Raw genomic sequence first — 11,618 nt, 5'->3', positions numbered from 1 at the left:
TCACTGTGGCCTCTTCCAAGTGATGAGAAGAATAAATTTCTCCTGGATCTGCTTGGTCTTCACGCCATAAACAACAGGATTTAGGGCAGGAGGGATGGCCACATAGAAGTTGGCAAATAGGATAAGAACATTCCGAGGGACACCGTGCCCAAAGCGATGAGCAAGGATAGAGAAGAAGGCAGGTTGTAAACCAGGAGGATAACACACACATGGGAACCACAGGTGCTCAGGGCCTTTTGGCGGGCACCCAGGGATGAGAGTTGAAAGACAGCATGGAGGATGAAGACATAGGACACAGCAATAAGGATGACATCTGAGATGACAGTCATGAGAGGTACAGAAAATCCATACCAAATGTTGACGGAGATGTCAGCAGAGGAAAGCCGAGCAACACCTATGTGCTCACAGTATGTATGTGGGATGATGCGGGTCCTGCAAAATGGTAAGCGTTTTAGAAGAAACACATCTGGCAGGATGACGGAAAAGCTCCTCACAACAATGCTCACCATAAGCTTGATGATCACCTGTGGGGTCAAGACGGTGTTGTATCTCAAGGGCAAGCAGATGGCCACATAGCGATCAAATGCTATGGCCAATAGGACAGCTGAGTCCACTGCAAAGCTGAACTGCAGGAAAAACATCTGTGTGAGACAACCAGAGAAGGTTATTTCTTGGGAGCCAAGCCAGAGGTTACTGAGCAGTTTGGGCACTGTGGCAGTGGACAAGATGAGATCCGTGCTGGTCAGCATGGACAGGAAGAAGAACATGGGCTCATGGAGGCTGCGCTCAACTGCAATGAGGTAGAGCAGGATGCAGTTGCCCACAATGGCCACAAGGTAGATGACACAGAAGGGAATCCCAATCCAGAGGTGGAAGTGCTCCAGGCCAAGTATTCCAAGAAGGATGAAGGAACTTGGGTTATAACAACTTGAGTTATGCATGGTCTCTTCAGTCTGGGATCCACTAGTTCTTGAGTCCTAAGGACAAACCAGCTGTCAGTGTGAATTATAAAATCTGCCAATTCTACTGTGGAGCTGAAAATAGTTGGTTACTGCAACTATCACATTCAGGGTTCCTACATTAGAAGCATGTCCTCTCCCAGGGATGATGAGCTGGCACCTGTGGGATTGACTAGTCTTGTACATTGACATACATACATATACATATACATTCATATATATATTCTAATAAACCCTATGATATAGCTATTTTGGGGGTCAATGATTTCTTATGATTATGCATCAATAACTTTCTTTTCCATTGTGGATTATTTAAATTGTGCCCTCATTCATAGGGAAAAAAAATCAATTTTGAAGCAAAAGGCAAAAAATATTCAAAGAGGGAGGACATGGAAAGAGAATAATAAAAGTAGTAAAACTGTTATATATGATGAAGTTATGCTGTGAAGAATGAGGAACTGCTGACTTTCATAGAGTAAATTTTATGTTTCAGGCAATGAATTTGATGGAAATAAATTGAAGACTTTGGATAAAGCAGGAGGAAAAAATAACAAAAAGAGAAGAAAAAGGGGCACGTTTCAGGGCTGGGGTGATGTGGGAACTTTTACTTCAATGATTGAAATATGATTCAAATTTGGAGGTGTATTTATTGAGATGCCATTTACCAGAGAATATTCAGGGACAAGGGAACAACATTCCCCCTTCTCAACAAGCAGTGAGCTCAGAGTATGATTTAAGACTTCACAGGCAATATTTGGACGCCTTAGAGGATCTCTGTTCCCTTTGCTAGTTGGGGAGATAGCTTTATAGATCAGTGATGATCAGTGAGTCTCACAATGCCTCCAAAACAGAAAACAACTAGTGCAATTTGTCATAGGCAAAATCAAACACAGCCGACTCTCCTCCACTGGAATTAAAACAAAGAGATACTAAGAAGTTTTGCAAAAAAAAAAAAAAAAAAAAGTTTTCTTTTCCTCAAAGTTCTCCTTTCTTTTCAGAATGCCAGTGTTTGGACTCTATGTGAAAAGCTCCATGTGTAGAAAATAGCACATTTGGGGTGGTGTTTACATTGAAAATGCCTTTCACACTTCAAATCCACTTCTGTGATCTGTTTTATAGAGTCTTTGAAATGAGAAGGGAAGGGAAATGGGCACACTGACACCAGTAGGTATGACACTGGAGAGGCCCCGCGGCATATATGCCATCCTTACATGAGTTTTGAAGAAGTTTTGCTTTTACCTTACACACACACAAAAAAAAATTTTTTTGCAAAATCATTCTAAAGCTTTTAAGTATAGGAAGTGGACTTTGCAAGGCCGTCACAAGTCACAACTTGCATGAGTGTGTTTGCAGGACTCCGTTGTCCTATATACAAGAGGAGATGGGAGAAACCACATAGGATTTTGTGACACCTCTCAACTCTTCTAGGTCCCCCCACCCCTCCCATCCAGTCAAAGCTTTACAGAAGGAGGCTTCTCGCTTAGTTTTGAATTTCAGAGTCCTCAATCAGCCCAAGCAAAACCACTATATCTACCTAGGAGAGAAGTAGCTAGTTCCCATTGTCCAAGACAGCTCCCTGTATGAATGCCTGCTATAAGTTCCATCTTCAGAACTGATGCAAACTAAACTCCTATAGGGACTGAGCTTCTATGGAGAATGTACAGCAACAGAGTCCCCATGAAATCCTATCTAAAATGATGGTCATGTGGTCTCCTGTGGCCTGAAAAGCAGGTGGACAGAGAAAGCTCCCAGCATCTCAGGAATTTTGGAGAGAATGCCACTTATAGCACAGAATTGCTGCACACACACACCCCACCTCAGGACAACACTGAAGGAGAAGAAAACTCAATAATCATTACAACTACAAAGGGAGGCTAAAATAAAACATCCAAACTCAGATCTGCTGCTTTAGTGAAAACTTCATTTCTTTTGCCCAGAGAGCCCTTTTCTAGTGAATTCCTGGATCCATCTATTCCTGGCTCTAAGTACAGACCAGCTATATTTACTATTGAAGCCGATAGTCTCCTCAAGCTTTAACTCCTTGTCATAGAATCATTGGTGCCAAAGAATCCCTTTCCGTCAGGGCCAGGTCCTTCAGGGCTCAGCCCATACTTGGACCCTGAGTAAAGGGAGTCTGCATTGTTTGATGAAATGACAGAGCCAGTGAAGGCCTTTCTCTTCACTAGTGACTGCACTTTTTAACTCACCAGACTCTGAGTTCTGTCGCTTGGTGAACAGGGTTAGTAGGAACTATCTATTTAGAAGAAACTGAGTACGATTTTAAACTAGGAAATATTGTCATAAGAAGTAAATAAAAACATTTATGCATTTGCTCATATTCCCAGGTCATTTAGGTTAGATGGGCCCCTCCACTCCCTTTCCCTCATAGGGGATAAAAGTCATCACAATAAGTAATTTCTCTTGAGATGGAATGTCACTGGGGTTTTAATAGCTTGTGGATATTGGACCCACAGGATATTCAGTTCTAGACAAATCTGACAACATCAGTTGAGACAGCATTCTCAGAAGCCTAAGAATAGTTTTGTTTTCCCAATATTCTTTAGTTAGTCTTTATGTATACTTTCACCAATACTATTCTAATACAACTAAGACTTTCTAGATTATTGACATTGGAGTTTAAATCCTGCAATTTTGTCTTTAAAATTTTCTTACCCATTTTCAGTACTTTGCACTGACATAAAAGTTTTAGAAGTTATGTTTTATAACTAACACATACACACACACACACACACACACATACACACACACATACACACCACAAGTTGGATTATTTGATTGCATTGAATCTATGTGTTAAAATGGAAATATTTGACACTTTTGTAAAATTGAATATTTATTCTATAAATATAAATGTAATACATCTCCTTATTAATGTAGTTTTATAAACTTTTCCCAATAATAGATTAAAATTCTTATATGTACTTAAAAATAGAAATATACATTTTTGGGGATGCTGAGTATATTTGTATCATGCAGCCACTCTAAAAAAATTCCCCTAAATTCCTGACTTTAAACAGTACAAACAGATGATCTATTGCAGTTCACAAGCCCACTATTCATCCTACAGTGTTGAAAACAATGTATTGAGATGGTTGCATGTCTTTTGAGAAACACTAAAAGAAAACATTTCCTTGTTTTTTCTGGCCACAAGAAGCCCACTGGTCTTCAAAATCAGCAATGATACTTCTGCCTTTTTACCATAGTCACCTTTTCCTGTGATTCTCCAATTCTCTCTTCCTCTTCCATTTTTAAGAATCCTGTGATTGCATTTGAGTTATTCAATAAACCAAGATATGTCCCTATATTAATGTAGATTACTTTTATTTGAACTGTAACTGAAATTTATGTGAATCTGAATTCCCTTTTGCCATGGAACTTAACATTATTACAGGCTCTTAGGTTTAGGATAAGGCTATTTTTTTTTTTTTTTTTTTTTTTTTAGAACCATTATTCTGTCTGTAGTTTTATAGTTGGTAAATTATACTCATTGAATTCACTATTTTTTTTTCTTTAATACTGAGGGGGCACTAAGAATAGAGAGTTAAAAAGTGCAGTCACTAAAGGGTCACTTTACCACTGAGCTACATCCCTAGACCTTTTAACTTTTCTTTAACTTTCTGCATCAGCCTCTCAAGTAGCTGAAATTACAGGCATCAGCCTTAGTGCCCAGCTTGAATTCACTACTCTTGATTAGTGTTGCTATGCTAGATATATCAGTAATACTAGATGCAGTTACATGGCATATATTGTTGTTCATTTGTATTTGCTTCTAAATTTTTCCTTATTCAAGCTATTTTGTCATATGGATACGTGGATTTATTTTCAGGTATCCTGGTTGTTTGAAGGATGTTTTGTGAGAAGGTGGCTCACACTGACTTCTCTTTCTTTACCTCCTCCTTCTGCTCACCTTTCCAGATATCTAGACCTATTCTTCTAGACATTCCAACCTAAATTAAGCTTAGTATTGTGATTTGAGATCCTGATCCAGTGATGAATTTCTGGATATCAAATATCTACTGAGACAAAATTAGAAAACTATAAAAATAATAAATAAAACTTTAAAAATCACTGAACAGATTTAGTAGAAGATTAAAGATGGCAGAAGAAAGAGTAAGTAAACTTAAAGGTAAATCAATAAATATTCTCTGGCCTAAAAACTATATACTTAGATTATGAAAGAAAAAATACAAAAGGGACAATATCAAAGGAATAACACACATTATTCAAGGAAGAAGAGGAAAAGTAAATATTTCAAAATATATTTAAGGAGATATTAGCTGTCCCCCCTGCCCTCAAATAAAACGGTCCTAGGTTAGTGAAAGACAACTTTAAGAAGAATAAATACAAAGAAAGCTACCATCAAGAACATCATAGTAAAGGTTCTGAGAAAAATTTGACTGTAGCCATAGGAAACAACACAAAAAATCAATAGATTATCCCCCAAAAGGCCCATGAATGAAAGACTTCATCTCCAGGGTAGTGCTATTGGGAGACTACTGAACCTTTAGAAGGTGGACATCCACGAGTCACTGGGGTCCTGCCCTGGCCCCTTCCCCTTCCTCTCTTTTGGCTTTCTGGCTATGAGGTAAGCACCTTTGCTCTGCTCTTTCATGCCACTTTCCACCATTGCCATCCTAATTCTCACCAGAAGCCTAAAAGCAATGGGCTAATCATGAACTGAAACTTTAACTCTATGAATCACAATAACCTTTCCTCTTTATAAGTTAATTATTTCAGACATTTTGTAATAGTGATATAAAGGTAACTAACACAACCTCTAATTAGAAATAATGAAATGACATGTCTTAAAAAAATAAAAGGAAAAGTCAAATAAGGATTAGTCCACAATTCTGTATGATGTGAAAATATTTTCTATGCATTGAGTGTGGTGGTACTCTCCTATAATCCCAGCAACTCAGGAGGCTGAAGCAGGAGGATTGCAAGTTCAAGGCCGGTCTCTGCAATGTAGTGAGACCCTAAGCAACTTAGAGAGATCCTAAAAAAAAATAAAATAAAAAAGGCCTGGGAATGTGTCTCGATCTAATTACCCCTGAGTTCAATCCCTGGTACTGAAAACAAACAAACAAAAATCTAAGAATGGGACCACCAAAAATGTTCCAGCTATCCCACTCTTTAGTTATCTGTCCAAAAGAATTAAAATAGGCATACTATAGGGATATAGCCACATCAGTGCTTATAGCTGCACAATTCACAATTGCCAAGCTATGGAACAAACCTAGGTACCCTTCAATAGATAAATGGATAAAGAAAATGTTATATATACACAATGGAGTATTAACCATCCATAAGAAGAATGGCATTATGTCATTTACTGATAAGTGGATAGAACGGGTAGCTATCATACTATGTGAAATAGGCCAGACTCAAAAAGTCAAAGGTTGAATGTTTTCTCTGATAGTGCAAAATTAGTGGGAGAGAAAGAGAGAGACAGAGACAGAGACAGAGACAGAGAGAGAAAATGTTCCATCAAAACAGAAGATATCAGTGGACAAGAGGAGGAGGATTGACAGGGAAGGAAAAGGATCAGGATAAGGAAGGAACAGTGGACTAAATCTGACCCAACCTTCCTATGGACATATATGAATATGCCACAGTGAATCTCACCATCATGATTAAGACATTAAAATAAAACAAAAAAGTAATAGATCAGTAGAGGAAAGGGAAGAGACAGAGGACAGTGGGGAAGGAAAGGAGAAGTACTGGGGACTAAGTTAGAGCAAATTATACTCCATACTTTCATAATTATATCAAAATGAGTCCTAAAGTTACAAAAAAAAAAAACCTAAAAAGAACCAATAAAAATATAAGCACATAAATAAATAAGAAGTTAAACCATGAGGAAATGCCTCCTCCCCATTCTGCTTTCCTCAGGAGAGGTGCACTAGTTGCCGGATGGATCAGCACTCACTGGGCCCTGAACAAAGGCTTCTGCCACTTTATGAATCTGGAAAGACAGGGGAAGCCCAAGGGGAAAGAGCTAGAAAGCGAAAAGCACTGAGTACTGAGACCTACCAGAGATATTTCTTCAAGCTTTCCTAACAATAAGACCTCCCGGCAGTCACATGGCTAGGAGGACCTCTTAGCATGAGAACTTGGCCTATCAAGGAGGGCAAGGCACAGGCAGGGGCAGAAGGAACAGCACCCAGGTGAGTCAACACGAGCTGCCAATCAGGACCGAAACATATTTTCTGGGTTGGAGGGAGAGATTGGAAAGGTGGGTGGAGTAGTGTCCCAGGTGTTTCACAGCCAGGACTTCTGGGGGCTATGCAGGGCAACCTGTTGGAGTTGAGCAGGGCTTCCCCAGGTGTTCCTCCCCAGGTGTTCCTCCCCAGGTGTTCCTGGAAGTGCCCAGAGACATGTGGATACTGCTGTTGCTGCTGTTGCTTTTGCTCCTGTCTTGGCTGCTGTGTTCTGTCTTCAGGGCAGTGGGTTGCTGGCAGGGCACTCCAGAGGTTTGCTGTAACAGACCCTGCACTGTAACACTCTTGCTTACAGGGAGATTACCTCTGCAGGGGATCTAAATAAAATTCTGGGGTCATTTTCAAGCTTCTGGGCAAAGTGATCTCAAAGAGGTTCCACATGCTTTCTGCCTCACTCTGAAGTGTCGATAACTATTGCTCTTGGAACTGAGCAGAATCTTCTGGCCATCCCATTGGCAGATGGATCTAAGATGTGGTGAGGGCACCATTTCCCCATCTGTCTCCAAATCCCTCTATATTGAAGCTTCCCTCTTCCCCCAGTGACTCCTGTCACCTGATGTTCCTGCCTCTGTGCATTCCCTCCCCACCCTAAGGGTGGACAGAACTTGTGAATTCCTCATAAACAGTATGTGGCCAACGTGAAGAGATGCCAGCACTGTGACTGTGCCCTATGATCTGACACCGTCTTACTGGAGCAGTAGCTCCCTTTCTCCTGCTGGCCTTCAAGAAGCAGCCGCCATCCTGTGAACTACCCATGGAGAAGTGCATGGAACAGGAAATTTGGACAGTCTTCAGAAGCTGAGGGCCTCTGTTCTACAAGCGCAAGGCACTGTATTCTACCACTAACCTGAGTTATCTTGGAACCAGACCCTTTTCTCCTTTAACCTCCCAGTGGACACCTTCACTACACACTGCTGAGGTTCTGAAAGAGAGAACCCTTTTAAACTGCTGCCAACACTTCTGAGGGACAGACTCTGTGAGCTAACCAAAGCCTCCTATGTCCTTCAATTTGGGATAGCCTTTTATACAGCAATAGAAATCTAATATAGCCTTCATCTACCATATTGATTGATATTAAAGATATTATTACAATTATAAAATCAGATTATATGGCTATGAATATGTTAAGAAAAAAAGATATTTTACAGTGATGTGATATTTATTTTATAATTTGGTAACAAATATTAAGGGCTGTGACTCTTTACACGAATTATTCTATTTCATTAAACAAAGTTAGTAACCTTAAAGCATGAAAAAAACTAAAAGTAAATATTCATTTTTTAAAATATTTATTTCAAATCACAGAAACCAAGAAAAAAATAATAGGTACAACTCTGTGTCAATGCTTATTTGCCAAGAAATAGCAGAAGTTATTACAAATATTCTATTATTTAATTCCCACAATATCATTTCAAGTAAGTTTTGTTGTGCTTATTTATGTTCATACTTATATATGTTTATACTTATATTTATGTATGTATTTCAAAAGAAATTGAACCTCATAGAAATTAGTTAATTTGATAAGAGCCACTGTGTGGTGATATCCTCATGCACAATTCTGTTTTGCAAGTGCAAGCATTCAACAATCTAATTACAATATTCACCCTCTACACTAAAAATATTTTTTCTTCATGTTCTCTGCAATAGCATGCTGGGCATGAAGTGGTTCAGCATATTATCCATCATCATGACCCTCTCCTGCCTCATTTATGGCTGCATGGATTCAGAATGTCAAATTATATTTCTTGATCTGCAGGGTTTAGCTTAAGATGCCTCAGGCTCCTGCTGCAGCTCAGAACTTCCTGGGCTGCCCCTTCTGCCCAAAGCACCTTCAGAATCAGGCTGCTGCCTCCTCCATGGTAGTTGGTGCAGAGAAATGAGCAGTGATGTTGGAGTAACATGGACCTAATACTAATCTACCTCTCTTGCTCCTTAGCATTAGGAGCATGAGGAGAAACTGTTTATAAATTCCTTTAACCTTTTCTATATAAATGTGTCCTTCTTCTGATGCTTTTAACAGAGTAACTGGGAAAGTGTTTATGTATTTACATTTAATTATATTTGCTATTATATGTGTATATAAGTATGTGTGCACATATGAATTTGTGTGACTATTGCCAAACATAATCTGGAAAGACACAATCCCAAATGTCATAATCTCAAACACCATAATCCTCAAAGTGGAAATCCTAAATGATGAAAATCTCTGAAGTCTAAAATCCTGTAATCACAATCTCAAAAGATTAAAACCCTGAATGTGGAATCCTGAAAGCTGAAATTCTGAAAGCTGCAATTCCCTCTGTGTGCAGTGGGGGGAGGCTATACAAGAGGAAGGGAAAAAATCAAACTGTGGGGAAAGACTTAGTGTTTGGGTTGTAGGCAGGATTCTTGCATCAGTTTAGTTGAAATGAAAACCCAGACACCTGATAAAGCATTATTTTTGAGTCTGTGAGGGTTTCTAGAGATATGAGTGGCCTAGATGGATAAGGTCCATTGTGGCTGGCACCATCCAATCTGTGTAGGTAGGAGAGAACAACTATAGAAGGTCGACCAGGACCTATCTATATTTCATCTTCCCATCAATGTTAAACCTGTCCAAATGCTGTATATATACCTGAGTGTTCATGCTTACAAAAATATGTATGAGATCATTGCATACCTTAATATGTGAAGAGGTTATGAAGTGTTCTGTTTCTCAAATAATCTCCTTTTAAAAATGTACACAGATGACTTATAAAGAATTTTTAAATATTTTCCAGAATATGTTTTTGGGATTTTGATTTTTCAGGATATTAGACTTTGGGGATTTGATCTTTTGAAGGTTTAATATTTGGAATTGTGTCTTTAGGGACTTTGCCCAAAACTATGCACAAGTGTATATGAATTCATCAATCCTGAGCCAGGCACTTAGTCTTCATCCAGCATGGCTGTTTTATTCCTCCTTATTTCTATACCTCTTTATGTGAATTCCAGCAGTGACACAAAGGGCCCTGATTTACATTGTATACATAAGGTTATTTTTATTTATTAACTGCTCTGGGAGTACCCAGATTAAATACCCTTTTTGGGTATGTCTCTAATTGTTTCTCATTCCCATTTGAACCACAGAACTAGAAGTTACTCTTATAACTATATATCTGCATATCTATTTAACTGTCACTGTTGTATGCATGACTTTGTAGTCAATATGAGAAAATGGGGGAAATAGAGAAATTCTCTTCCTGACTTCGTGAGATTTAGAGTTGAGGGGTACAGTGTGGAGAGGGGCATGGATTTGCTAATGATGGCCTTGAGTGACAGCAGCTGCCCACAGCAGTTCTTATCATCACCCTCTCCTCCCATATTTTCATTTCCTAATTCAGAGGGTACTGATTGAATCTTCACCTCTGCCAGATGTTTGTTCCAGTCAGGAGCCCTGGAAGGCTATGAATGATCTGTGGGCCACAGCCCAGCCTTCTGGACCAGTTCCATAGAGAGTAGCAGAGGAGAATTAGGCCTGGCCCTTCTCAAGCATGAGATACATAATTTGGAGAAGACAACAGGGGCAGATGGGCAGTTCTTTGAGGCTTCATAGTTTATCTGTTGTAAGTGTAAAATATTGTAGTATTTCTGCATGGCTTTCCAGGTCAATTTCTAGCATGAAACCCTCTGAGTTTGGAATGGTGTGGCAGCTGCAATGATCTGTGGCATCATGGTTTACTCGTCTTGTAAAACCCCCAAGCCCAGACTCAAGGAATTATGTCGGTACTCTAAATATCCTTAACTAGGTATACCCTTCTCTGTGAGCCACATCAGCTGGCTGAAAGCACAACCCAGCTAAGGTAATCAGGAACAAGAGGAGCACATGGGAAGAATTTCCATTAGGAGCACCTTTCTAACTTTCAGTACTATGTTGGGTTAACGCGAATTATGTTGGAAGTGACAGGATAACAAGATCCTGTAAAGGGGAAAGGGACCAGAGAAGGGGAAGAGACAAGAGGGTAAAAGAAGACAGTAGGGTGAGTGGACATGAATAAATCAATATATGCACATCTGGAAATGTCACAATCAAACCCATAATTTATATAATTGACATGCACTCATAATTTCGAAAAATCTGGGAAATAAAATACTCAACAGTAGAGCAAAAGATACTCAGAGGGCAACATACTAGGTAACAGCCAACATATTTCAGAGCTACAGTAATTCGAACTGTGGCCAGGCAACAGATAGCAAGTTGAATGGGTAAGGGGTGGGGGGCGTGCCCCTTCGTTTTACCACCCCTCCTCCTGGGGAAGGCAGGCCTGCACAGGGGCCCACTAATTGGGGTGTGGAGGGGGACCAAGAGGCTTACGTGAAGGCAGCACATTGGCCCAATTTCTCTTCCCCGCCCTCAAGAACTTAACTTTCGTTTCTCTGGTGGTGCACTAAGCTCAGG

At 39.7% G+C, this 11,618-nt stretch overlaps 1 pseudogene; it reads right to left on the bottom strand.

Annotated features, from left to right (window-relative positions):
* On the bottom strand, window positions 1-941 carry LOC143391405 (olfactory receptor 52H1-like; annotated as a pseudogene).
* Between the last annotated feature and the right edge of the window lie 10,677 nt (window positions 942-11,618).

The sequence above is a fragment of the Callospermophilus lateralis genome, chromosome 2, assembly GCF_048772815.1.
Source record: "Callospermophilus lateralis isolate mCalLat2 chromosome 2, mCalLat2.hap1, whole genome shotgun sequence".
NCBI classification, from domain to species: Eukaryota; Metazoa; Chordata; class Mammalia; order Rodentia; family Sciuridae; genus Callospermophilus; species Callospermophilus lateralis.
This window is presented reverse-complemented; position numbering and strand designations above follow the sequence as displayed.